The 26,702-nt window shown below is 44.6% G+C and overlaps 6 non-coding genes across 6 annotated transcripts; all 6 read right to left on the bottom strand.

Moving 5' to 3' along the window:
* Positions 1–9,843: 9,843 nt before the first annotated feature.
* Positions 9,844–9,926, bottom strand: trnal-aag (transfer RNA leucine (anticodon AAG)). Its single transcript has one exon. It is a non-coding gene; the product is annotated as a tRNA-Leu (tRNA).
* A 2,472-nt stretch (positions 9,927–12,398) lies between these two features.
* trnal-aag (transfer RNA leucine (anticodon AAG)) lies at positions 12,399–12,481 on the bottom strand. Its single transcript has one exon. It is a non-coding gene; the product is annotated as a tRNA-Leu (tRNA).
* Positions 12,482–15,131: 2,650 nt separating this feature from the next.
* Positions 15,132–15,214, bottom strand: trnal-aag (transfer RNA leucine (anticodon AAG)). Its single transcript has one exon. It is a non-coding gene; the product is annotated as a tRNA-Leu (tRNA).
* Positions 15,215–17,683: 2,469 nt separating this feature from the next.
* Positions 17,684–17,766, bottom strand: trnal-aag (transfer RNA leucine (anticodon AAG)). The gene has a single exon. It is a non-coding gene; the product is annotated as a tRNA-Leu (tRNA).
* Positions 17,767–23,522: 5,756 nt separating this feature from the next.
* On the bottom strand, positions 23,523–23,605 carry trnal-aag (transfer RNA leucine (anticodon AAG)). Its single transcript has one exon. It is a non-coding gene; the product is annotated as a tRNA-Leu (tRNA).
* Positions 23,606–26,276: 2,671 nt separating this feature from the next.
* On the bottom strand, positions 26,277–26,359 carry trnal-aag (transfer RNA leucine (anticodon AAG)). Its single transcript has one exon. It is a non-coding gene; the product is annotated as a tRNA-Leu (tRNA).
* Positions 26,360–26,702: the final 343 nt, after the last annotated feature.

The raw sequence follows: 26,702 nt of genomic DNA, 5'->3' as shown, positions 1-26,702 counted from the left end.
TCTGACCACCTGATTCCTTTGTCTCAGGCCTTTCCCGGTCATTTATCCTTACCCTAAGGTCACAGGACGCTAGCCCTAACCATAAGTCCTTCCCCTGGCCACGCCACGGGAAAATTAATTTTCATAAGCCTAACAATTTTGGCTAAAACTAACAGTCTCCGGCTATCTGACCACCTGATTCCTTTGTCTCAGGCCTTTCCCGGTCATTTATCCTTACCCTAAGGTCACAGGACGCTAGCCCTAACCCTAAGCCCTCCCCATCCTCTCTCTCTATCTCTCTCTCTCTCTCTCTCTCTATCTCTCCCTCGCCTCCCCCCCCCCCCCACATACACAAACCAAAGGCCTCGAGCCTACTGCATACAGTACACACTCAAACACTTGCACCACTCACCTCAAGGGAAATTCAATTTCCTATCGCACCCGCAGCACACCACAATCCAAAAACATAACCCAACCTCTCTTTCTCCTCCCCCCCCACATCCTAGCAGCACATAACACACACCATAAGGACCCTGAGTCTATCGCACCCACATTGCTACACAACTCAAATTGCACGGAATTTCCCAGGGTCTCCTGAGTTACTCCAAGACCATGTCACTACACGCAGCAGCTCCCAGCGAGATCACGAGTTGAGCGTGCACCCCCTTGGTTTCTACACCAAACTCCATGGTAACCAGCTGGTTGCGTAGGAGGGAGACCACTGAGTAAAAACTCTTGAGCCTAACCCTAACCCTAACCCTAACCCTACCCTAACCCTAACCCTAACCCTACCCTAACCCTACCCTGCTTTATTACCTGGTGTCAGTCAGTCTGCATCATTCTTTACGCTTGTTAACGCCGATGTGCGGACTTTTCCACTTCTCCTGGATTTTCTTTCTTCGGGACAACTTCGTGGAGGCTATTTCTGTGGACGAAGGAACTTCTCAGTTGTGGCTGGACTTTCTATGGTATGTTTTCGACCAGTTTTCAACTTCGTCATTGAACTGTTGGAGAGCCGTCTTTTAACGAGTGGGGCTCATTAAGCACACTGTTGTTTGCATAATGGCGTCGCGGCTTCTCCGCTCCCAGCTGGCCTGTAGTTAAAGAGCGCAGTTTAAATGCCCATTTTCTGTTGTGCGTCGGACTTCGGTCTTAATTGCGGACAATTTTGGAAAAGATAATGGTTTTGTAAAGTTACTTCTCAGGTCTACTTCAGGAAAACCTGTTAATACGTTAATTAAACGGAATGCTCGTAATTGCCTCACAGGACCTGTTGTGTGTCCAGCCCGCAACGGAGACGGGTCGGTTTTCATTTCCTGAGATTCACGTGAGTCATTTTAAATTAAAAGGAATTATTATCCATGTTTTTAAGTCTTTGTCCTCAATTTGGGGTTATATATGTCTATGTAGGCATATATTTAATCGTACATATTATGCAATTAAAAGTAACTTAATATGGATAAATTTAGGACTATGGAAAGGTCATTTAATTTGGATTAGTTATATACATATATATCAACATTTACAATTTCCTGTCAGTTAATCATTTTAGAATACTTACTCTAAATACAGTAATTACCAGTTCATTACATAACTTACGGCCTAATTTTGGATAAACCTCACAAGGTCTACACTGAACTGGCTTAATTTATGTGAATTATATACTGTATTAGTGGATGTGAGTATTTGACTCTGGATTAATGCCTGAACCTAAGGCTCAGCTTTTTATTTCATAACTCCTTCCGGAATATGTCCTTTAACTGTATGGACTCTGGATTAATGCCTAAACCTAAGGCTTAGCTTTTATGTACAAGTTCTTTTAATATAACCCCTGCCCTGCATTCAACCCTAACCCTAAAGGACTCTGGATTAATGCCTAAACCTAAGGCTTAGCTTTTAGGTGCAAGTTCTTTTAATATAACCCTTGCCCTGCATTCAGCCCTAACCCTAAGGGACTCTGGACTAATGCCTAACCCTAAAACCCCTAACCCTAACCCTGGACGATTTGGAACCCTAATGGCTCTTTTGCTCTCTTTTCTCTCTCTCACATACACCGATTGGCTATGGGACACACCCCGGGACCTGATCAATCTCGGCGGGGCCTTCCTTGGGTGAGGGTGTCTAGTGATAATGGCCGAAACGCCCTGTGATCCCAAGGTCCACTACTGACGATGTGTACCCCCAAAATCACAGTTCCTATTTCACTCACCTCTATTACAGGTCCACATAATATCACTTTTAGATTTCACACATTCACTCTATCTCCTCTCCTCCTTTTCACTTCCCTCCTGTCTTGGAGGGAGTGGAGGTGGCAGAGTGTACAGCCTGGTAAGGCGGGGGAGTGGGATACAGTCCGGTCCGACACCCTCTCCCTGACTCTGTCTCCTCCGGTTCCTGTTTCACATGTGGATTGATGTGCATGTATGACTGTGTACATGGGCATTAATGCATATGTTCTTTCACCTTATTGGAGATGTCATGGTACTGGTCATTATAAGGCGACGAGGGCTGCGGATGACGTGCGACGGCCAGTGCCTTACCTTTGGCTCCCCATTTCAACTGGCTTGTCGTTGGATGAGTCAGGGGGGGTCATCGTGATAGAGTCTCTCACCTAACCTTGCCAGAGCCTCGGAAGAACGGGCTCTCAAACACTCCAGGTATAGTGCCATACCAGCATCTCCAATTCTCCATTTACATTTGCTTCTGTCCTGTGGATTATTACATGTTTCTACGGATGGAACACAGCTGTGTGGATTCTTTAGGGCATGAGGTTGGAGGAGAAATGACATGAAACGGACAAGAGGTTCAATTCCTACTTTTTGTAATCAACTTTCTGATGGCCTGTGCTGTGTAACACACAGCTGACAGAGTGCCACTTTTTAGTCTGGCTCCATCTCCTGGCCACAGTTGGTATTGCTCCTGCTATTTCTGGTTTCTACAGATTGAACACTGCTGTGTGGATTCTCTAGGGCATGAGGTTGGAGGAGAAATTACATGAAACGGATAAGACGTTCAATTCCTACTTTTTGCAATCACCTTTCTGATGGCCTGTGCTGTGTAACACACAGCTGACAGAGTGCCACTTTTTAGTCTGGCTCCATCTCCTGGCCACAGTTGGTATTACTCGTGTTCCATGCGCTATTTCAGATTTCTACGGATTGAACACTGCTGTGTGGATTCTTTAGGGCATGAGGTTGGAGGAGAAATGACATGAAACGGACAAGAGGTTCAAGTCCTACTTTTTGTAATCAACTTTCTGATGGCCTGTGCTGTGTAACACAGCCGACAGAGTGCCTCTGGCTCCATCTCCTGGCCACAGTTGGAATTGCTCAAGTTCCAGTCGAGAGTGATGCAGAGAGGAGGGGCTGCGCAGCCCTGCTTGATTACCTGGTGTCGGTCAGTCTGCATCATTCTTTGCGCTTGTTAACGCCGATGTGCGGACTTTTCCACTTCTCCTGGATTTTCTTTCTTCGGGACGACTTCGTGGAGGCTATTTCTGTGGACCAAGGAACTTCTCAGCCGTGGCTGGACTTTCTATGGTATGTTTTCACCCGGTTTTAGACTTCGTCATGGAACTATTTGAGAGCCGTCCTTTAACGAGTGGGGCTCATTAAGTACACTGTTTGCATAATGGCGTCGCGGCTTCTCCGCTCCCAGCTGACCTGTAGTTAAAGGGCGCAGTTTAAATGCCCATTTTCTGTTGTGCGTCGGACTTCGGTCTTAATTGCGGCCAATTTTGGAATAGATAATGGTTTTGCAAAGTTACTTCTCAGGACTACTTCAGGAAAACCTGTTAATAAGTTAATTAAACGGAATGCTTATAATTGCCTCACAGGACCTGTTGTGTGTCCAGCCCGCAACGGAGTCGGGTCGGTTTTCATTTCCTGAGATTCACGTGAGTCATTTTAAATGAAAAGGAATTATTATCCATGCTTCTAAGTCTCTTTGTCCTCAATTTCTTGTTATATATGTCTATGTAGGCATATATTTAATCGTACATATTATGCAATTAAAAGTAACTTAATATGGATAAATTTCGGACTATGGAAAGGTCATTTAATTTGGATTAGTTATATACATGTATATTAACATTTACATTTTCCTGTCAGTTAATAATTACAGAATACTTACTCTAAATACAGTAATAACCAGTTCATTACATAACTTACGGCCTAATTTTGGATAAACCTCACAAGGTCTACACTGAACTGGCTTAATTTATGTGAATTATATACTGTATTAGTGGATGTGAGTATTTGACTCTGGATTAATGCCTGAACCTAAGGCTTAGCTTTTTATTTCATAACTCCTTCCGGAATATGTCCTTTAACTGTATGGACTCAGGATTAATGCCTGAACCTAAGGCTTAGCTTTTTCTTTCATAACTCCTTCCTGAATATGTCCTTTACCTGTATGGACTCAGGATTAATGCCTAAACCTAAGGCTTAGCTTTTATGTGCAAGTCCTTTTAATATAACCCCTGCCCTGCATTCAGCCCTAACCCTAAAGGACTCTGGACTAATGCCTAAACCTAAGGCTTGGCTTTTATGTGCAAGCCCTTTTAATATAACCCCTGCCCTGCATTCAGCCCTAACCCTAAAGGACTCTGGACTAATGCCTAACCCTAAAACCCCTAACCCTAACCCTGGACGATTTGGAACCCTAATGGCTCTTTTGCTCTCTTTTTTTTCTCTCTCTCACATACACCGATTGGCTATGGGACACACCCCGGGACCTGATCAATCTCGGCGGGGCCTTCCTTGGGTGAGGGTGTCTAGTGATAATGGCCGAAACGCCCTGTGATCCCAAGGTCCACTACTGACGATGTGTACCCCCAAACTCACAGTTCTCATTTCACTCACCTTTGATACAGGTCCACATGATATCACTTCTACATTTCACACGTTCACTATCTCTCCTCTCCTCCTTTTCACTTCCCTCCTGTCTTGGAGGGAGTGGAGGTGGCAGAGTGTACAGCCTGGTAAGGCGGGGGAGTGGGATACAGTCCGGTCCGACACCCTCTCCCTGACTCTGTCTCCTCCGGTTCCTGTTTCACATGTGGATTGATGTGCATGTATGACTGTGTACATGGGCATTAATGCATATGTTCTTTCACCTTATTGGAGATGTCATGGTACTGGTCATTATAAGGCGACGAGGGCTGCGGATGACGTGCGACGGCCAGTGCCTTACCTTTGGCTCCCCATTTCAACTGGCTTGTCGTTGGATGAGTCAGGGGGGGTCATCGTGATAGAGTCTCTCACCTAACCCTAACCCTAACCCCCTACCCTACCCTACCCTAACCCCTAACCCTCCCCACAAGGGAGAACGTATGGTGATAAACAGCTGAAACGTTCGCTGATCTTGTGGTACACCACTGATGAATTAGTCCTGAAATTGTACAAAAAGAAAATAGCCTAGCTTCCTGGTAGTGTGGAAATACAACAGGCATCCCCACACTAACAGCGTTAAAAACACTCAAACCACAGGAAACAAAATAGAAAGCAAAACCAGACAGGACCAGATCGAATTCCAAAGATAGTTAGAACAAAGAAACAACAATGGAGCCAAACGACGTAGCTATATGGGTTACAACACGGATCCGGAACTGAAACCAGAACACCACCAACAGAAGTCGGAATCAGTCTCAACACCTATGAGCACAATGGAAACTGGGACCTGCACCCAACCAAACCACACATAATTTGTGGAGACTCAAATCTGAAGAGGTTACCAACAATCCGGAACAGTGAAATCCGGATTGGCAGCTACCCTGGCGGAAATCTGACCAGCAAATATTATATTGATTATTTTTATTATTTTTTTATATATTCTATTTTATAGTTTACCACCTACCCACCATCTTTATGCCCTCCCCTCCCATTTACCTTTACCTTAAAGGCCACAGGACGCTAGCCCTAACCATAAGTCCTTCCCCTGGCCACGCCACGGGAAAATTAATTTTCATAAGCCTAACAATTTTGGCTAAAACTAACAGTCTCCGGCTATCTGACAACCTGATTCCTTTGTCTCAGGCCTTTCCCGGTCATTTATCCTTACCCTAAGGTCACAGGACGCTAGCCCTAACCATAAGTCCTTCCCCTGGCCACGCCACGGGAAAATTAATTTTCATAAGCCTAACAGTTTGGGCTAAAACTAACGGTCTCCGGCTATCTGACCACCTGATTCCTTTGTCTCAGGCCTTGCCCGGTCACTTATCCTTACCCTAAAGGTCACAGGACGCTAGCCCTAACCATAAGTCCTTCCCCTGGCCACGCCACGGGAAAATTAATTTTCATAAGCCTAACAATTTTGGCTAAAACTAACGGTCTCCGGCTATCTGACCACCTGATTCCTTTGTCTCAGGCCTTTCCCGGTCATTTATCCTTACCCTAAGGTCACAGGACGCTAGCCCTAACCCTAAGTCCTTCCCCTGGCCACGCCACGGGAAAATTAATTTTCATAAGCCTAACAATTTTGGCTAAAACTAACAGTCTCCGGCTATCTGACAACCTGATTCCTTTGTCTCAGGCCTTTCCCGGTCATTTATCCTTACCCTAAGGTCACAGGACGCTAGCCCTAACCATAAGTCCTTCCCCTGGCCACGCCACGGGAAAATTAATTTTCATAAGCCTAACAATTTTGGCTAAAACTAACGGTCTCCGGCTATCTGACCACCTGATTCCTTTGTCTCAGGCCTTTCCCGGTCATTTATCCTTACCCTAAGGTCACAGGACGCTAGCCCTAACCCTAAGTCCTTCCCCTGGCCACGCCACGGAAAAGTAATTCTCATAAACCTAACAATTTTGGCTAAAACGAACGGTCTCCGGCTATCTGACCACCTGATTCCTTTGTCTCAGGCCTTTCCCGGTCATTTATCCTTACCCTAAGGTCACAGGACGCTAGCCCTAACCATAAGTCCTTCCCCTGGCCACGCCACGGGAAAATTAATTTTCATAAGCCTAACAATTTTGGCTAAAACTAACAGTCTCCGGCTATCTGACCACCTGATTCCTTTGTCTCAGGCCTTTCCCGGTCATTTATCCTTACCCTAAGGTCACAGGACGCTAGCCCTAACCCTAAGCCCTCCCCATCCTCTCTCTCTATCTCTCTCTCTCTCTCTCTCTCTATCTCTCCCTCGCCTCCCCCCCCCCCCCCCACATACACAAACCAAAGGCCTCGAGCCTACTGCATACAGTACACACTCAAACACTTGCACCACTCACCTCAAGGGAAATTCAATTTCCTATCGCACCCGCAGCACACCACAAATCCAAAAACATAACCCTCTCTCTCTCTCTCTCTCTCTCTGTCTCTCTTCCCCCCCCCCCCCCCCACACACACATACACAAACCAAAGGCCTCGAGCCTACTGCATACAGTACACACTCAAACACTTGCACCACTCACCTCAAGGGAAATTCAATTTCCTATCGCACCCGCAGCACACCACAATCCAAAAACATAACCCAACCTCTCTTTCTCCCCCCCCCCCCACATCCTAGCAGCACATAACACACACCATAAGGACCCTGAGTCTATCGCACCCACATTGCTACACAACTCAAATTGCACGGAATTTCCCAGGGTCTCCTGAGTTACTCCAAGACCATGTCACTACACGCAGCAGCTCCCAGCGAGATCACGAGTTGAGCGTGCACCCCCTTGGTTTCTACACCAAACTCCATGTTAACCAGCTGGTTGCGTAGGAGGGAGACCACTGAGTAAAAACTCTTGAGCCTAACCCTAACCCCTAACCCCATCTCACCTCCAAATTCCTGAGCATTCTCACCCATTACTCATATAATAGCTGAGACTGCAGAATTTGAAATTTCAATAGGTGTGTTATCACCATTATAGTCTGATGTGGTACTTAGAATACTGTTTTGATATTCTCACCCATCTTAGGCCTAAATGTGAATAGCCCCCCTTCAAATAGCCTGATATGAATCCAGTTTGCTTCGGTCAAAAGCCCTGTCCTGTTGTCCTATGATACGGTACCGGGGGTTTGAAAAATCTGCATAAGGGTCCAAAGTAGAATCTATTTACAACTTATCAACACTGCAAAGGGAAAAAAAAAAGTCTAGCTTCTTCTGGAGCAAACATTCTACTTTTTTTTGTTTTGATGATGCGGAGGGTCCTACATCTACCACAAGGCAGAATTTCTGGGTGTTGCCACCAAGATTCAAGATTCAAGCGTTTATTGTCATATATACAGTGCATGTTAGAAACACATTCCTGTACAATGAGATTCTTGTTGAGCCCTTTTCACCACTTGCATGCTGCAGATCATGCCTAGTTTCTTCTCAATTGCTTTGCGTGATTCAAAACATTCCTTTAAAAGGCACCTCAAATGGGACACAAAACTCTTATTTCGCTCACTGGCTACGGTAGTCTTTTCAAATGACGACTGAATCTGACCCATCGAAATTCCTCGTTAGTATAATGGTCAGTATCTCCGCCTGTCACGCGGAAGATCGGGGTTCCATTCCCCGACGGGGAGAGCTAGGACTTTTATCACATGCCTCCCACCAAGTATAATCTAATTCACCCACCATCAGCCAAGTTCCCTCTTGCAAACAGTCACCTCCCTTACAAATCACTCAAGACCAGCAGCTCTTACACCAGCCTTCAATACATGCTGTCATCGCATATTCAACTATCTTACACTTGTTTGCTTTTATCAAAGCACTTTGGAAGGCATTTCACTTGGCACCAAATGTATTGCCACCACGAGAAGCCTGGCCTGCAGGGACCTCTATCTTCCCCCTAACCTCTCCTTCATAAGACTCTTCCATAAAGCTCACTTCCAAGTACCTTGTCCAACAACAGAAGACCTGTTGTTTCATTCTTGTCTTGTCCAAAGCCAACAAGGACTACCCCCTAACCTCTCCTTCATACCACTCTTCCATAAAGCTCACTTCCAAGTACTTTGTCCAACAACAGAAAACCTGTGGTTTCATTCTTGTCTTGTCCAAAGCCAACAAGGACTTTGCATACCAGGGACGATCTGTCGAGGTCTTTTGTCACAACCAGTGTTTTGTTTTCAGACGATTTTTCCACAAAAATGACAAAAAAACAGGAGGTTTTACGGTGGTGTTGAGTACATGCCAAAATGTTAATATGTAACAATAACTTGAGTTGTGGACAAAGGATTCTCATGCAACAAGCACCTACCCTGCGATTCAGAGCGGTCCTAAGACATCAGAGTAACATGACGGCACAAAGAATGTTGCTGTAAACTAGATGATATAGCGCTAGCCACGCATGGAGTAAACGTGGTTTGCCTTGCCAGTGAAATCTTGCCAGTGAAATCCCTGCTTTTATCAAAGCACTTTGGAAGGCATTTCACTTGGCACCAAATGTATTACCACCACGAGAAGCCTGGCCTGCAGGGACCTCTATCTTCCCCCTAACCTCTCCTTCATAAGACTCTTCCATAAAGCTCACTTCCAAGTACCTTGTCCAACAACAGAAGACCTGTTGTTTCATTCTTGTCTTGTCCAAAGCCAACAAGGACTACCCCCTAACCTCTCCTTCATACCACTCTTCCATAAAGCTCACTTCCAAGTACTTTGTCCAACAACAGAAAACCTGTGGTTTCAAAATGACAAAAAAACAGGAGGTTTTACGGTGGTGTTGAGTACATGCCAAAATGTTAATATGTAACAATAACTTGAGTTGTGGACGAAGGATTCTCATGCAACAAGCACCTACCCTGCGATTCAGAGCGGTCCTAAGACATCAGAGTAACATGACGGCACAAAGAATGTTGCTGTAAACTAGATGATATAGCGCTAGCCACGCATGGAGTAAACGTGGTTTGCCTTGCCAGTGAAAACCATAATCCAGGAGAAGTGTGAAATGTCAGAAGTGGGATTTGAACCCACGCCTCCAGGAGAGACTGCGACCTTAACGCAGCGCCTTAGACCGCTCGGCCATCCTGACCATAAAAGGGATTATTGCACAAGATTGTCGGCGGGCCCAGGGAAGTTGGGTTGCCTTGCCAGTGAAAACCATTCTCTTGGAGAAGGTTGCTTTGTCAGAAGTGGGATTTGAACCAACGCCTCCAGGGGAGGGAGGAGGGATCATTCAAGTGAATATGTGGGTCTACGTGCTGTTCATGTGTCTTGGCTGTTGTTTAAGTTGTTTAATAATCACAATAATGTCACGTGTACATAAAATCATTTGAGAAATTAAACAGGGGGAAAAAGAGAGCAAAATGAGGAAAGGTGTGACAGATGATGTCCCCCAGCAGTCTAAGCCTATAGCAGCTTGGGCAACATGGGATGTTTCAGGATTACCTGAGCCATCCCCAACTATAAGCTTTATCAAAAAACATTTGGAAGCAAGAACTCTTCAGATGTAAAACGGCTGCAACAATCTTTAAACTGGACGACACAGTGCCAGTTTAGCAATACAACTTAGCATAGCCAAGCAAGGAGTGAACTTGGGTTGCCTTGCCAGTAAAAATCATTCTGTTGGAGAAGTTTGCAATGTCAGAAGTGGAATTTGAACCCCGCCTCCAAGGCAAACTGCGGTCTTAACGCAACACTTTAAAGGCCAAGCATCGTTGCCGAGATGGCTCGAGCGAGCGGTGTTGATGACTTCACGCGGTCGTCCCGACCATATATTGTGGCTGGAGTCGATGCGCCAGTCGTTTCAGTCTTTTCAGTCACAGAGGTGTCGCTGCTACGGGAAGGTTACCGCTAACAACTCCACAACGAGGAAAATGGAGAAGAAAACAAGAGCAGGAAGAGTAGCACTGTCATCAATGATCAGCATTCTCACCTCTGCTTATATAATAGCTGATGAGCCTCCAGAATTTGAAATTTCAAGAGGCATGATGATGCCCATCTCACCTCCAAATTCCTAAGCATTCTCACCCATTACTTACATAATAGCTGAGACTGCAGAAGTTGACATTTCAATAGGTGTGTTATCACCATTATAGTCTGATGTGGTACTTAGAATACTGTTTTGATATTCTCACCCATCTTAGGCCTAAATGTGAATAGCCCCCCTTCAAATAGCCTGATATGAATCCAGTTTGCTTCGGTCAAAAGCCCTGTCCTGTTGTCCTATGATACGGTACCGGGGGTTTGAAAAATCTGCATAAGGGTCCAAAGTAGAATCTATTTACAACTTATCAACACTGCAAAGGGAAAAAAAAAAAGTCTAGCTTCTTCTGGAGCAAACATTCTACTTTTTTTTGTTTTGATGATGCGGAGTGTCCTACATCTACCACAAGGCAGAATTTCTGGGTGTTGCCACCAAGATTCAAGATTCAAGCGTTTATTGTCATATATACAGTGCATGTTAGAAACACATTCCTGTACAATGAGATTCTTGTTGAGCCCTTTTCACCACTTGCATGCTGCAGATCATGCCTAGTTTCTTCTCAATTGCTTTGCGTGATTCAAAACATTCCTTTAAAAGGCACCTCAAATGGGACACAAAAATCTTATTTCGCTCACTGGCTACGGTAGTCTTTTCAAATGACGACTGTATCTGACCCATCGAAATTCCTCGTTAGTATAATGGTCAGTATCTCCGCCTGTCACGCGGAAGATCGGGGTTCCATTCCCCGACGGGGAGAGCTAGGACTTTTATCACATGCCTCCCACCAAGTATAATCTAATTCACCCACCATCAGCCAAGTTCCCTCTTGCAAACAGTCACCTCCCTTACAAATCACTCAAGACCAGCAGCTCTTACACCAGCCTTCAATACATGCTGTCATTGCATATTCAACTATCTTACACTTGTTTGCTTTTATCAAAGCACTTTGGAAGGCATTTCACTTGGCACCAAATGTATTGCCACCACGAGAAGCCTGGCCTGCAGGGACCTCTATCTTCCCCCTAACCTCTCCTTCATAAGACTCTTCCATAAAGCTCACTTCCAAGTACCTTGTCCAACAACAGAAGACCTGTTGTTTCATTCTTGTCTTGTCCAAAGCCAACAAGGACTACCCCCTAACCTCTCCTTCATACCACTCTTCCATAAAGCTCACTTCCAAGTACTTTGTCCAACAACAGAAAACCTGTGGTTTCATTCTTGTCTTGTCCAAAGCCAACAAGGACTTTGCATACCAGGGACGATCTGTCGAGGTCTTTTGTCACAACCAGTGTTTTGTTTTCAGACGATTTTTCCACAAAAATGACAAAAAAACAGGAGGTTTTACGGTGGTGTTGAGTACATGCCAAAATGTTAATATGTAACAATAACTTGAGTTGTGGACAAAGGATTCTCATGCAACAAGCACCTACCCTGCGATTCAGAATTGTCCTAAGACATCAGAGTAACATGACGGCACAAAGAATGTTGCTGTAAACTAGATGATATAGCACTAGCCACGCATGGAGTAAACGTGGTTTGCCTTGCCAGTGAAAACCATAATCCAGGAGAAGTGTGAAATGTCAGAAGTGGGATTTGAACCCACGCCTCCAGGGGAGACTGCGACCTTAACGCAGCGCATAAGACCACTCGGCCATCCTGACCATAAAAGGGATTCTTGCACAATATTGTCGGCGGGCCCAGGGATCATTCGAGTGAATATATGGGTCTGCATGGTGTTCAAGTGTAATGGCTGTTGTTTAAGAGGACTCCTGAGGCAAACAAATAGTAGGCATAGCATTTGGAAGCAAGAACTCTTCAGATGTAAAACGGCTGCAACAATCTTTAAACTGGACGACACAGTGCCAGAATAGCAATACAACATAGCATAGCCAAGCAAGGAGTGAAGTTGGGTTGCCTTGCCAGTGAAAACCATTCTCTTGGAGAAGGTTGCTTTGTCAGAAGTGGGATTTGAACCCACACCTCCAGGGGAGGGAGGAGGGATCATTGGAGTGAATATGTGGGTCTACGTGGTGTTCATTGGTCTTGGCTGTAGTTTAAGTTGTTTAATTACCACAATAATGTCACGTGTACATAAAATCATTTGAGAAATTAAAAAGGGGGAAAAAGAGAGCAAAATGAGGAAAGGTGTGACAGATGATGTCCCCCAGCAGTCTAAGCCTATAGCAGCTTGGGCAACATGGGATGTTTCAGGATTACCTGAGCCATCCCCAACTATAAGCTTTATCAAAAAGCATTTGGAAGCAAGAACTCTTCAGATGTAAAACGGCTGCAACAATCTTTAAACTGGACGACACAGTGCCAGTTTAGCAATACAACTTAGCATAGCCAAGCAAGGAGTGAACTTGGGTTGCCTTGCCAGTAAAAATCATTCTGTTGGAGAAGTTTGCAATGTCAGAAGTGGAATTTGAACCCCGCCTCCAAGGCAAACTGCGGTCTTAACGCAACACTTTAAAGGCCAAGCATCGTTGCCGAGATGGCTCGAGCGAGCGGTGTTGATGACTTCACGCGGTCGTCCCGACCATATATTGTGGCTGGAGTCGATGCGCCAGTCGTTTCAGTCTTTTCAGTCACAGAGGTGTCGCTGCTACGGGAAGGTTACCGCTAACAACTCCACAACGAGGAAAATGGAGAAGAAAACAAGAGCAGGAAGAGTAGCACTGTCATCAATGATCAGCATTCTCACCTCTGCTTATATAATAGCTGATGAGCCTCCAGAATTTGAAATTTCAAGAGGCATGATGATGCCCATCTCACCTCCAAATTCCTGAGCATTCTCACCCATTACTTACATAATAGCTGAGACTGCAGAAGTTGACATTTCAATAGGTGTGTTATCACCATTATAGTCTGATGTGGTACTTAGAATACTGTTTTGATATTCTCACCCATCTTAGGCCTAAATGTGAATAGCCCCCCTTCAAATAGCCTGATATGAATCCAGTTTGCTTCGGTCAAAAGCCCTGTCCTGTTGTCCTATGATACGGTACCGGGGGTTTGAAAAATCTGCATAAGGGTCCAAAGTAGAATCTATTTACAACTTATCAACACTGCAAAGGGAAAAAAAAGTCTAGCTTCTTCTGGAGCAAACATTCTACTTTTTATTGTTTTGATGATGCGGAGTGTCCTACATCTACCACAAGGCAGAATTTCTGGGTGTTGCCACCAAGATTCAAGATTCAAGCGTTTATTGTCATATATACAGTGCATGTTAGAAACACATTCCTGTACAATGAGATTCTTGTTGAGCCCTTTTCACCACTTGCATGCTGCAGATCATGCCTAGTTTCTTCTCAATTGCTTTGCGTGATTCAAAACATTCCTTTAAAAGGCACCTCAAATGGGACACAAAAATCTTATTTCGCTCACTGGCTACGGTAGTCTTTTCAAATGACGACTGTATCTGACCCATCGAAATTCCTCGTTAGTATAATGGTCAGTATCTCCGCCTGTCACGCGGAAGATCGGGGTTCCATTCCCCGACGGGGAGAGCTAGGACTTTTATCACATGCCTCCCACCAAGTATAATCTAATTCACCCACCATCAGCCAAGTTCCCTCTTGCAAACAGTCACCTCCCTTACAAATCACTCAAGACCAGCAGCTCTTACACCAGCCTTCAATACATGCTGTCATCGCATATTCAACTATCTTACACTTGTTTGCTTTTATCAAAGCACTTTGGAAGGCATTTCACTTGGCACCAAATGTATTGCCACCACGAGAAGCCTGGCCTGCAGGGACCTCTATCTTCCCCCTAACCTCTCCTTCATAAGACTCTTCCATAAAGCTCACTTCCAAGTACCTTGTCCAACAACAGAAGACCTGTTGTTTCATTCTTGTCTTGTCCAAAGCCAACAAGGACTACCCCCTAACCTCTCCTTCATACCACTCTTCCATAAAGCTCACTTCCAAGTACTTTGTCCAACAACAGAAAACCTGTGGTTTCATTCTTGTCTTGTCCAAAGCCAACAAGGACTTTGCATACCAGGGACGATCTGTCGAGGTCTTTTGTCACAACCAGTGTTTTGTTTTCAGACGATTTTTCCACAAAAATGACAAAAAAACAGGAGGTTTTACGGTGGTGTTGAGTACATGCCAAAATGTTAATATGTAACAATAACTTGAGTTGTGGACAAAGGATTCTCATGCAACAAGCACCTACCTAAGACATCAGAGTAACATGACGGCACAAAGAATGTTGCTGTAAACTAGATGATATAGCGCTAGCCACGCATGGAGTAAACGTGGTTTGCCTTGCCAGTGAAAACCATAATCCAGGAGAAGTGTGAAATGTCAGAAGTGGGATTTGAACCCACGCCTCCAGGAGAGACTGCGACCTTAACGCAGCGCCTTAGACCGCTCGGCCATCCTGACCATAAAAGGGATTCTTGCACAAGATTGTCGGAGGGCCAAGGGAAGTTGGGTTGCCTTGCCAGTGAAAACCATTCTCTTGGAGAAGGTTGCTTTGTCAGAAGTGGGATTTGAACCAACGCCTCCAGGGGAGGGAGGAGGGATCATTCAAGTGAATATGTGGGTCTACGTGCTGTTCATGTGTCTTGGCTTTTGTTTAAGTTGTTTAATAATCACAATAATGTCACGTGTACATAAAATCATTTGAGAAATTAAACAGGGGGAAAAAGAGAGCAAAGTGAGGAAAGGTGTGACAAATGAGGTCCCCCAGCAGTCTAAGCCTATAGCAGCTTGGGCAACATGGGAGGTTTCAGGATTACCTGAGCCATCCCTAACTATAAGCTTTATCAAAAAGCATTTGGAAGCAAGAACTCTTCAGATGTAAAACGGCTGCAACAATCTTTAAACTGGACGACACAGTGCCAGTTTAGCAATACAACTTAGCATAGCCAAGCAAGGAGTGAACTTGGGTTGCCTTGCCAGTAAAAATCATTCTGTTGGAGAAGTTTGCAATGTCAGAAGTGGAATTTGAACCCCGCCTCCAAGGCAAACTGCGGTCTTAACGCAACACTTTAAAGGCCAAGCATCGTTGCCGAGATGGCTCGAGCGAGCGGTGTTGATGACTTCACGCGGTCGTCCCGACCATATATTGTGGCTGGAGTCGATGCGCCAGTCGTTTCAGTCTTTTCAGTCACAGAGGTGTCGCTGCTACGGGAAGGTTACCGCTAACAACTCCACAACGAGGAAAATGGAGAAGAAAACAAGAGCAGGAAGAGTAGCACTGTCATCAATGATCAGCATTCTCACCTCTGCTTATATAATAGCTGATGAGCCTCCAGAATTTGAAATTTCAAGAGGCATGATGATGCCCATCTCACCTCCAAATTCCTGAGCATTCTCACCCATTACTTACATAATAGCTGAGACTGCAGAAGTTGACATTTCAATAGGTGTGTTATCACCATTATAGTCTGATGTGGTACTTAGAATACTGTTTTGATATTCTCACCCATCTTAGGCCTAAATGTGAATAGCCCCCCTTCAAATAGCCTGATATGAATCCAGTTTGCTTCGGTCAAAAGCCCTGTCCTGTTGTCCTATGATACGGTACCGGGGGGTTGAAAAATCTGCATAAGGGTCCAAAGTAGAATCTATTTACAACTTATCAACACTGCAAAGGGAAAAAAAAGTCTAGCTTCTTCTGGAGCAAACATTCTACTTTTTATTGTTTTGATGATGCGGAGTGTCCTACATCTACCACAAGGCAGAATTTCTGGGTGTTGCCACCAAGATTCAAGATTCAAGCGTTTATTGTCATATATACAGTGCATGTTAGAAACACATTCCTGTACAATGAGATTCTTGTTGAGCCCTTTTCACCACTTGCATGCTGCAGATCATGCCTAGTTTCTTCTCAATTGCTTTGCGTGATTCAAAACATTCCTTTAAAAGGCACCTCAAATGGGACACAAAACTCTTATTTCGCTCACTGGCTACGGTAGTCTTTTCAAATGACGACTGTATCTGACCCATCGAAATTCCTCGTTAGTATAATGGTCAGTATCTCTGCCTGTCACGCGGAAGATCGGGGTTCCATTCCCCGACCGGGAGAGCTAGGACTTTTATCACATGCCTCCCACCAAGTATAATCTAATTCACCCACCATCAGCCAAGTTCCCTCTTGCAAACAGTCACCTCCCTTACAAATCACTCAAGACCAGCAGCTCTTACACCAGCCTTCAATACATGCTGTCATCGCATATTCAACTATCTTACACTTGTTTGCTTTTATCAAAGCACTTTGGAAGGCATTTCACTTGGCACCAAATGTATTGCCACCACGAGAAGCCTGGCCTGCAGGGACCTCTATCTTCCCCCTAACCTCTCCTTCATAAGACTCTTCCATAAAGCTCACTTCCAAGTACCTTGTCCAACAACAGAAGACCTGTTGTTTCATTCTTGTCTTGTCCAAAGCCAACAAGGACTACCCCCTAACCTCTCCTTCATACCACTCTTCCATAAAGCTCACTTCCAAGTACTTTGTCCAACAACAGAAAACCTGTGGTTTCATTCTTGTCTTGTCCAAAGCCAACAAGGACTTTGCATACCAGGGACGATCTGTCGAGGTCTTTTGTCACAACCAGTGTTTTGTTTTCAGACGATTTTTCCACAAAAATGACAAAAAAACAGGAGGTTTTACGGTGGTGTTGAGTACATGCCAAAATGTTAATATGTAACAATAACTTGAGTTGTGGACAAAGGATTCTCATGCAACAAGCACCTACCCTGCGATTCAGAGCGGTCCTAAGACATCAGAGTAACATGACGGCACAAAGAATGTTGCTGTAAACTAGATGATATAGCACTAGCCACGCATGGAGTAAACGTGGTTTGCCTTGCCAGTGAAAACCATAATCCAGGAGAAGTGTGAAATGTCAGAAGTGGGATTTGAACCCACGCCTCCAGGGGAGACTGCGACCTTAACGCAGCGCATAAGACCGCTCGGCCATCCTGACCATAAAAGGGATTCTTGCACAATATTGTCGGCGGGCCCAGGGATCATTCGAGTGAATATATGGGTCTGCATGGTGTTCAAGTGTAATGGCTGTTGTTTAAGAGGACTCCTGAGGCAAACAAATAGTAGGCATAGCATTTGGAAGCAAGAACTCTTCAGATGTAAAACGGCTGCAACAATCTTTAAACTGGACGACACAGTGCCAGAATAGCAATACAACATAGCATAGCCAAGCAAGGAGTGAAGTTGGGTTGCCTTGCCAGTGAAAACCATTCTCTTGGAGAAGGTTGCTTTGTCAGAAGTGGGATTTGAACCCACACCTCCAGGGGAGGGAGGAGGGATCATTCGAGTGAATATGTGGGTCTACGTGGTGTTCATTGGTCTTGGCTGTAGTTTAAGTTGTTTAATTACCACAATAATGTCACGTGTACATAAAATCATTTGAGAAATTAAAAAGGGGGAAAAAGAGAGCAAAATGAGGAAAGGTGTGACAGATGATGTCCCCCAGCAGTCTAAGCCTATAGCAGCTTGGGCAACATGGGATGTTTCAGGATTACCTGAGCCATCCCCAACTATAAGCTTTATCAAAAAGCATTTGGAAGCAAGAACTCTTCAGATGTAAAACGGCTGCAACAATCTTTAAACTGGACGACACAGTGCCAGTTTAGCAATACAACTTAGCATAGCCAAGCAAGGAGTGAACTTGGGTTGCCTTGCCAGTAAAAATCATTCTGTTGGAGAAGTTTGCAATGTCAGAAGTGGAATTTGAACCCCGCCTCCAAGGCAAACTGCGGTCTTAACGCAACACTTTAAAGGCCAAGCATCGTTGCCGAGATGGCTCGAGCGAGCGGTGTTGATGACTTCACGCGGTCGTCCCGACCATATATTGTGGCTGGAGTCGATGCGCCAGTCGTTTCAGTCTTTTCAGTCACAGAGGTGTCGCTGCTACGGGAAGGTTACCGCTAACAACTCCACAACGAGGAAAATGGAGAAGAAAACAAGAGCAGGAAGAGTAGCACTGTCATCAATGATCAGCATTCTCACCTCTGCTTATATAATAGCTGATGAGCCTCCAGAATTTGAAATTTCAAGAGGCATGATGATGCCCATCTCACCTCCAAATTCCTGAGCATTCTCACCCATTACTTACATAATAGCTGAGACTGCAGAAGTTGACATTTCAATAGGTGTGTTATCACCATTATAGTCTGATGTGGTACTTAGAATACTGTTTTGATATTCTCACCCATCTTAGGCCTAAATGTGAATAGCCCCCCTTCAAATAGCCTGATATGAATCCAGTTTGCTTCGGTCAAAAGCCCTGTCCTGTTGTCCTATGATACGGTACCGGGGGGTTGAAAAATCTGCATAAGGGTCCAAAGTAGAATCTATTTACAACTTATCAACACTGCAAAGGGAAAAAAAAGTCTAGCTTCTTCTGGAGCAAACATTCTACTTTTTATTGTTTTGATGATGCGGAGTGTCCTACATCTACCACAAGGCAGAATTTCTGGGTGTTGCCACCAAGATTCAAGATTCAAGCGTTTATTGTCATATATACAGTGCATGTTAGAAACACATTCCTGTACAATGAGATTCTTGTTGAGCCCTTTTCACCACTTGCATGCTGCAGATCATGCCTAGTTTCTTCTCAATTGCTTTGCGTGATTCAAAACATTCCTTTAAAAGGCACCTCAAATGGGACACAAAACTCTTATTTCGCTCACTGGCTACGGTAGTCTTTTCAAATGACGACTGTATCTGACCCATCGAAATTCCTCGTTAGTATAATGGTCAGTATCTCTGCCTGTCACGCGGAAGATCGGGGTTCCATTCCCCGACCGGGAGAGCTAGGACTTTTATCACATGCCTCCCACCAAGTATAATCTAATTCACCCACCATCAGCCAAGTTCCCTCTTGCAAACAGTCACCTCCCTTACAAATCACTCAAGACCAGCAGCTCTTACACCAGCCTTCAATACATGCTGTCATCGCATATTCAACTATCTTACACTTGTTTGCTTTTATCAAAGCACTTTGGAAGGCATTTCACTTGGCACCAAATGTATTGCCACCACGAGAAGCCTGGCCTGCAGGGACCTCTATCTTCCCCCTAACCTCTCCTTCATAAGACTCTTCCATAAAGCTCACTTCCAAGTACCTTGTCCAACAACAGAAGACCTGTTGTTTCATTCTTGTCTTGTCCAAAGCCAACAAGGACTACCCCCTAACCTCTCCTTCATACCACTCTTCCATAAAGCTCACTTCCAAGTACTTTGTCCAACAACAGAAAACCTGTGGTTTCATTCTTGTCTTGTCCAAAGCCAACAAGGACTTTGCATACCAGGGACGATCTGTCGAGGTCTTTTGTCACAACCAGTGTTTTGTTTTCAGACGATTTTTCCACAAAAATGACAAAAAAACAGGAGGTTTTACGGTGGTGTTGAGTACATGCCAAAATGTTAATATGTAACAATAACTTGAGTTGTGGACAAAGGATTCTCATGCAACAAGCACCTACCCTGCGATTCAGAGCGGTCCTAAGACATCAGAGTAACATGACGGCACAAAGAATGTTGCTGTAAACTAGATGATATAGCGCTAGCCACGCATGGAGTAAACGTGGTTTGCCTTGCCAGTGAAATCTTGCCAGTGAAATCCCTGCTTTTATCAAAGCACTTTGGAAGGCATTTCACTTGGCACCAAATGTATTGCCACCACGAGAAGCCTGGCCTGCAGGGACCTCTATCTTCCCCCTAACCTCTCCTTCATAAGACTCTTCCATAAAGCTCACTTCCAAGTACCTTGTCCAACAACAGAAGACCTGTTGTTTCATTCTTGCCTTGTCCAAAGCCAACAAGGACTACCCCCTAACCTCTCCTTCATACCACTCTTCCATAAAGCTCACTTCCAAGTACTTTGTCCAACAACAGAAAACCTGTGGTTTCAAAATGACAAAAAAACAGGAGGTTTTACGGTGGTGTTGAGTACATGCCAAAATGTTAATATGCAACAATAACTTGAGTTGTGGACGAAGGATTCTCATGCAACAAGCACCTACCCTGCGATTCAGAGCGGTCCTAAGACATCAGAGTAACATGACGGCACAAAGAATGTTGCTGTAAACTAGATGATATAGCGCTAGCCACGCATGGAGTAAACGTGGTTTGCCTTGCCAGTGAAAACCATAATCCAGGAGAAGTGTGAAATGTCAGAAGTGGGATTTGAACCCACGCCTCCAGGAGATACTGCGATACTGCCTTAGACCGCTCGGCCATCCTGACCATAAAAGGGATTCTTGCACAAGATTGTCGGAGGGCCCAGGGAAGTTGGGTTGCCTTGCCAGTGAAAACCATTCTCTTGGAGAAGGTTGCTTTGTCAGAAGTGGGATTTGAACTAACGCCTCCAGGGGAGGGAGGAGGGATCATTCAAGTGAATATGTGGGTCTACGTGCTGTTCATGTGTCTTGGCTGTTGTTTAAGTTGTTTAATAATCACAATAATGTCACGTGTACATAAAATCATTTGAGAAATTAAACAGGGGGAAAAAGAGAGCAAAATGAGGAAAGGTGTGACAGATGATGTCCCCCAGCAGTCTAAGCCTATAGCAGCTTGGGCAACATGGGATGTTTCAGGATTACTTGAGCCATCCCCAACTATAAGCTTTATCAAAAAGCATTTGGAAGCAAGAACTCTTCAGATGTAAAACGGCTGCAACAATCTTTAAACTGGACGACACAGTGCCAGTTTAGCAATACAACTTAGCATAGCCAAGCAAGGAGTGAACTTGGGTTGCCTTGCCAGTAAAAATCATTCTGTTGGAGAAGTTTGCAATGTCAGAAGTGGAATTTGAACCCCGCCTCCAAGGCAAACTGCGGTCTTAACGCAACACTTTAAAGGCCAAGCGTCGTTGCCGAGATGGCTCGAGCGAGCGGTGTTGATGACTTCACGCGGCCGTCCCGACCATATATTGTGGCTGGAGTCGATGCGCCAGTCGTTTCAGTCTTTTCAGTCACAGAGGTGTCGCTGCTACGGGAAGGTTACCGCTAACAACTCCACAACGAGGAAAATGGAGAAGAAAACAAGAGCAGGAAGAGTAGCACTGTCATCAATGATCAGCATTCTCACCTCTGCTTATATAATAGCTGATGAGCCTCCAGAATTTGAAATTTCAAGAGGCATGATGATGCCCATCTCACCTCCAAATTCCTAAGCATTCTCACCCATTACTTACATAATAGCTGAGACTGCAGAAGTTGACATTTCAATAGGTGTGTTATCACCATTATAGTCTGATGTGGTACTTAGAATACTGTTTTGATATTCTCACCCATCTTAGGCCTAAATGTGAATAGCCCCCCTTCAAATAGCCTGATATGAATCCAGTTTGCTTCGGTCAAAAGCCCTGTCCTGTTGTCCTATGATACGGTACCGGGGGTTTGAAAAATCTGCATAAGGGTCCAAAGTAGAATCTATTTACAACTTATCAACACTGCAAAGGGAAAAAAAAAAAGTCTAGCTTCTTCTGGAGCAAACATTCTACTTTTTTTTGTTTTGATGATGCGGAGTGTCCTACATCTACCACAAGGCAGAATTTCTGGGTGTTGCCACCAAGATTCAAGATTCAAGCGTTTATTGTCATATATACAGTGCATGTTAGAAACACATTCCTGTACAATGAGATTCTTGTTGAGCCCTTTTCACCACTTGCATGCTGCAGATCATGCCTAGTTTCTTCTCAATTGCTTTGCGTGATTCAAAACATTCCTTTAAAAGGCACCTCAAATGGGACACAAAAATCTTATTTCGCTCACTGGCTACGGTAGTCTTTTCAAATGACGACTGTATCTGACCCATCGAAATTCCTCGTTAGTATAATGGTCAGTATCTCCGCCTGTCACGCGGAAGATCGGGGTTCCATTCCCCGACGGGGAGAGCTAGGACTTTTATCACATGCCTCCCACCAAGTATAATCTAATTCACCCACCATCAGCCAAGTTCCCTCTTGCAAACAGTCACCTCCCTTACAAATCACTCAAGACCAGCAGCTCTTACACCAGCCTTCAATACATGCTGTCATCGCATATTCAACTATCTTACACTTGTTTGCTTTTATCAAAGCACTTTGGAAGGCATTTCACTTGGCACCAAATGTATTGCCACCACGAGAAGCCTGGCCTGCAGGGACCTCTATCTTCCCCCTAACCTCTCCTTCATAAGACTCTTCCATAAAGCTCACTTCCAAGTACCTTGTCCAACAACAGAAGACCTGTTGTTTCATTCTTGTCTTGTCCAAAGCCAACAAGGACTACCCCCTAACCTCTCCTTCATACCACTCTTCCATAAAGCTCACTTCCAAGTACTTTGTCCAACAACAGAAAACCTGTGGTTTCATTCTTGTCTTGTCCAAAGCCAACAAGGACTTTGCATACCAGGGACGATCTGTCGAGGTCTTTTGTCACAACCAGTGTTTTGTTTTCAGACGATTTTTCCACAAAAATGACAAAAAAACAGGAGGTTTTACGGTGGTGTTGAGTACATGCCAAAATGTTAATATGTAACAATAACTTGAGTTGTGGACAAAGGATTCTCATGCAACAAGCACCTACCCTGCGATTCAGAGCGGTCCTAAGACATCAGAGTAACATGACGGCACAAAGAATGTTGCTGTAAACTAGATGATATAGCGCTAGCCACGCATGGAGTAAACGTGGTTTGCCTTGCCAGTGAAAACCATAATCCAGGAGAAGTGTGAAATGTCAGAAGTGGGATTTGAACCCACGCCTCCAGGGGAGACTGCGACCTTAACGCAGCGCATAAGACCACTCGGCCATCCTGACCATAAAAGGGATTCTTGCATAATATTGTCGGCGGGCCCAGGGATCATTCTAGTGAATATATGGGTCTGCATGGTGTTCAAGTGTATTGGCTGTTGTTTAAGAGGACTCCTGAGGCAAACAAATAGTAGGCATAGCATTTGGAAGCAAGAACTCTTCAGATGTAAAACGGCTGCAACAATCTTTAAACTGGACGACACAGTGCCAGAATAGCAATACAACATAGCATAGCCAAGCAAGGAGTGAAGTTGGGTTGCCTTGCCAGTGAAAACCATTCTCTTGGAGAAGGTTGCTTTGTCAGAAGTGGGATTTAAACCCACACCTCCAGGGGAGGGAGGAGGGATCATTCGAGTGAATATGTGGGTCTACGTGGTGTTCATTGGTCTTGGCTGTAGTTTAAGTTGTTTAATTACCACAATAATGTCACGTGTACATAAAATCATTTGAGAAATTAAAAAGGGGGAAAAAGAGAGCAAAATGAGGAAAGGTGTGACAGATGATGTCCCCCAGCAGTCTAAGCCTATAGCAGCTTGGGCAACATGGGATGTTTCAGGATTACCTGAGCCATCCCCAACTATAAGCTTTATCAAAAAGCATTTGGAAGCAAGAACTCTTCAGATGTAAAACGGCTGCAACAATCTTTAAACTGGACGACACAGTGCCAGTTTAGCAATACAACTTAGCATAGCCAAGCAAGGAGTGAACTTGGGTTGCCTTGCCAGTAAAAATCATTCTGTTGGAGAAGTTTGCAATGTCAGAAGTGGAATTTGAACCCCGCCTCCAAGGCAAACTGCGGTCTTAACGCAACACTTTAAAGGCCAAGCATCGTTGCCGAGATGGCTCGAGCGAGCGGTGTTGATGACTTCACGCGGTCGTCCCGACCATATATTGTGGCTGGAGTCGATGCGCCAGTCGTTTCAGTCTTTTCAGTCACAGAGGTGTCGCTGCTACGGGAAGGTTACCGCTAACAACTCCACAACGAGGAAAATGGAGAAGAAAACAAGAGCAGGAAGAGTAGCACTGTCATCAATGATCAGCATTCTCACCTCTGCTTATATAATAGCTGATGAGCCTCCAGAATTTGAAATTTCAAGAGGCATGATGATGCCCATCTCACCTCCAAATTCCTGAGCATTCTCACCCATTACTTACATAATAGCTGAGACTGCAGAAGTTGACATTTCAATAGGTGTGTTATCACCATTATAGTCTGATGTGGTACTTAGAATACTGTTTTGATATTCTCACCCATCTTAGGCCTAAATGTGAATAGCCCCCCTTCAAATAGCCTGATATGAATCCAGTTTGCTTCGGTCAAAAGCCCTGTCCTGTTGTCCTATGATATGGTACCGGGGGGTTGAAAAATCTGCATAAGGGTCCAAAGTAGAATCTATTTACAACTTATCAACACTGCAAAGGGAAAAAAAAAAGTCTAGCTTCTTCTGGAGCAAACATTCTACTTTTTTTTGTTTTGATGATGCGGAGTGTCCTACATCTACCACAAGGCAGAATTTCTGGGTGTTGCCACCAAGATTCAAGATTCAAGCGTTTATTGTCATATATACAGTGCATGTTAGAAACACATTCCTGTACAATGAGATTCTTGTTGAGCCCTTTTCACCACTTGCATGCTGCAGATCATGCCTAGTTTCTTCTCAATTGCTTTGCGTGATTCAAAACATTCCTTTAAAAGGCACCTCAAATGGGACACAAAAATCTTATTTCGCTCACTGGCTACGGTAGTCTTTTCAAATGACGACTGTATCTGACCCATCGAAATTCCTCGTTAGTATAATGGTCAGTATCTCCGCCTGTCACGCGGAAGATCGGGGTTCCATTCCCCGACGGGGAGAGCTAGGACTTTTATCACATGCCTCCCACCAAGTATAATCTAATTCACCCACCATCAGCCAAGTTCCCTCTTGCAAACAGTCACCTCCCTTACAAATCACTCAAGACCAGCAGCTCTTACACCAGCCTTCAATACATGCTGTCATCGCATATTCAACTATCTTACACTTGTTTGCTTTTATCAAAGCACTTTGGAAGGCATTTCACTTGGCACCAAATGTATTGCCACCACGAGAAGCCTGGCCTGCAGGGACCTCTATCTTCCCCCTAACCTCTCCTTCATAAGACTCTTCCATAAAGCTCACTTCCAAGTACCTTGTCCAACAACAGAAGACCTGTTGTTTCATTCTTGTCTTGTCCAAAGCCAACAAGGACTACCCCCTAACCTCTCCTTCATACCACTCTTCCATAAAGCTCACTTCCAAGTACTTTGTCCAACAACAGAAAACCTGTGGTTTCATTCTTGTCTTGTCCAAAGCCAACAAGGACTTTGCATACCAGGGACGATCTGTCGAGGTCTTTTGTCACAACCAGTGTTTTGTTTTCAGACGATTTTTCCACAAAAATGACAAAAAAACAGGAGGTTTTACGGTGGTGTTGAGTACATGCCAAAATGTTAATATGTAACAATAACTTGAGTTGTGGACAAAGGATTCTCATGCAACAAGCACCTACCCTGCGATTCAGAGCGGTCCTAAGACATCAGAGTAACATGACGGCACAAAGAATGTTGCTGTAAACTAGATGATATAGCGCTAGCCACGCATGGAGTAAACGTGGTTTGCCTTGCCAGTGAAAACCATAATCCAGGAGAAGTGTGAAATGTCAGAAGTGGGATTTGAACCCACGCCTCCAGGGGAGACTGCGACCTTAAAGCAGCGTCTTAGACCGCTCGGCCATCCTGACCATAAAAGGCATTCTTGCATAATATTGTCGGCGGGCCCAGGGATCATTCTAGTGAATATATGGGTCTGCATGGTGTTCAAGTGTATTGGCTGTTGTTTAAGAGGACTCCTGAGGCAAACAAATAGTAGGCATAGCATTTGGAAGCAAGAACTCTTCAGATGTAAAACGGCTGCAACAATCTTTAAACTGGACGACACAGTGCCAGAATAGCAATACAACATCGCATAGCCAAGCAAGGAGTGAAGTTGGGTTGCCTTGCAGGTGAAAACCATTCTCTTGGAGAAGGTTGCTTTGTCAGAAGTGGGATTTGAACCAACGCCTCCAGGGGAGGGAGGAGGGATCA

The sequence above is a fragment of the Leuresthes tenuis genome, unplaced genomic scaffold, assembly GCF_036924035.1.
Source record: "Leuresthes tenuis unplaced genomic scaffold, fLeuTen1.0.hap1 SCAF_13, whole genome shotgun sequence".
Lineage (NCBI taxonomy): Eukaryota > Metazoa > Chordata > Actinopteri > Atheriniformes > Atherinopsidae > Leuresthes > Leuresthes tenuis.
Note: the sequence above shows the minus strand (reverse complement) of the source record. Positions and strands in the feature narration are given on the sequence as shown.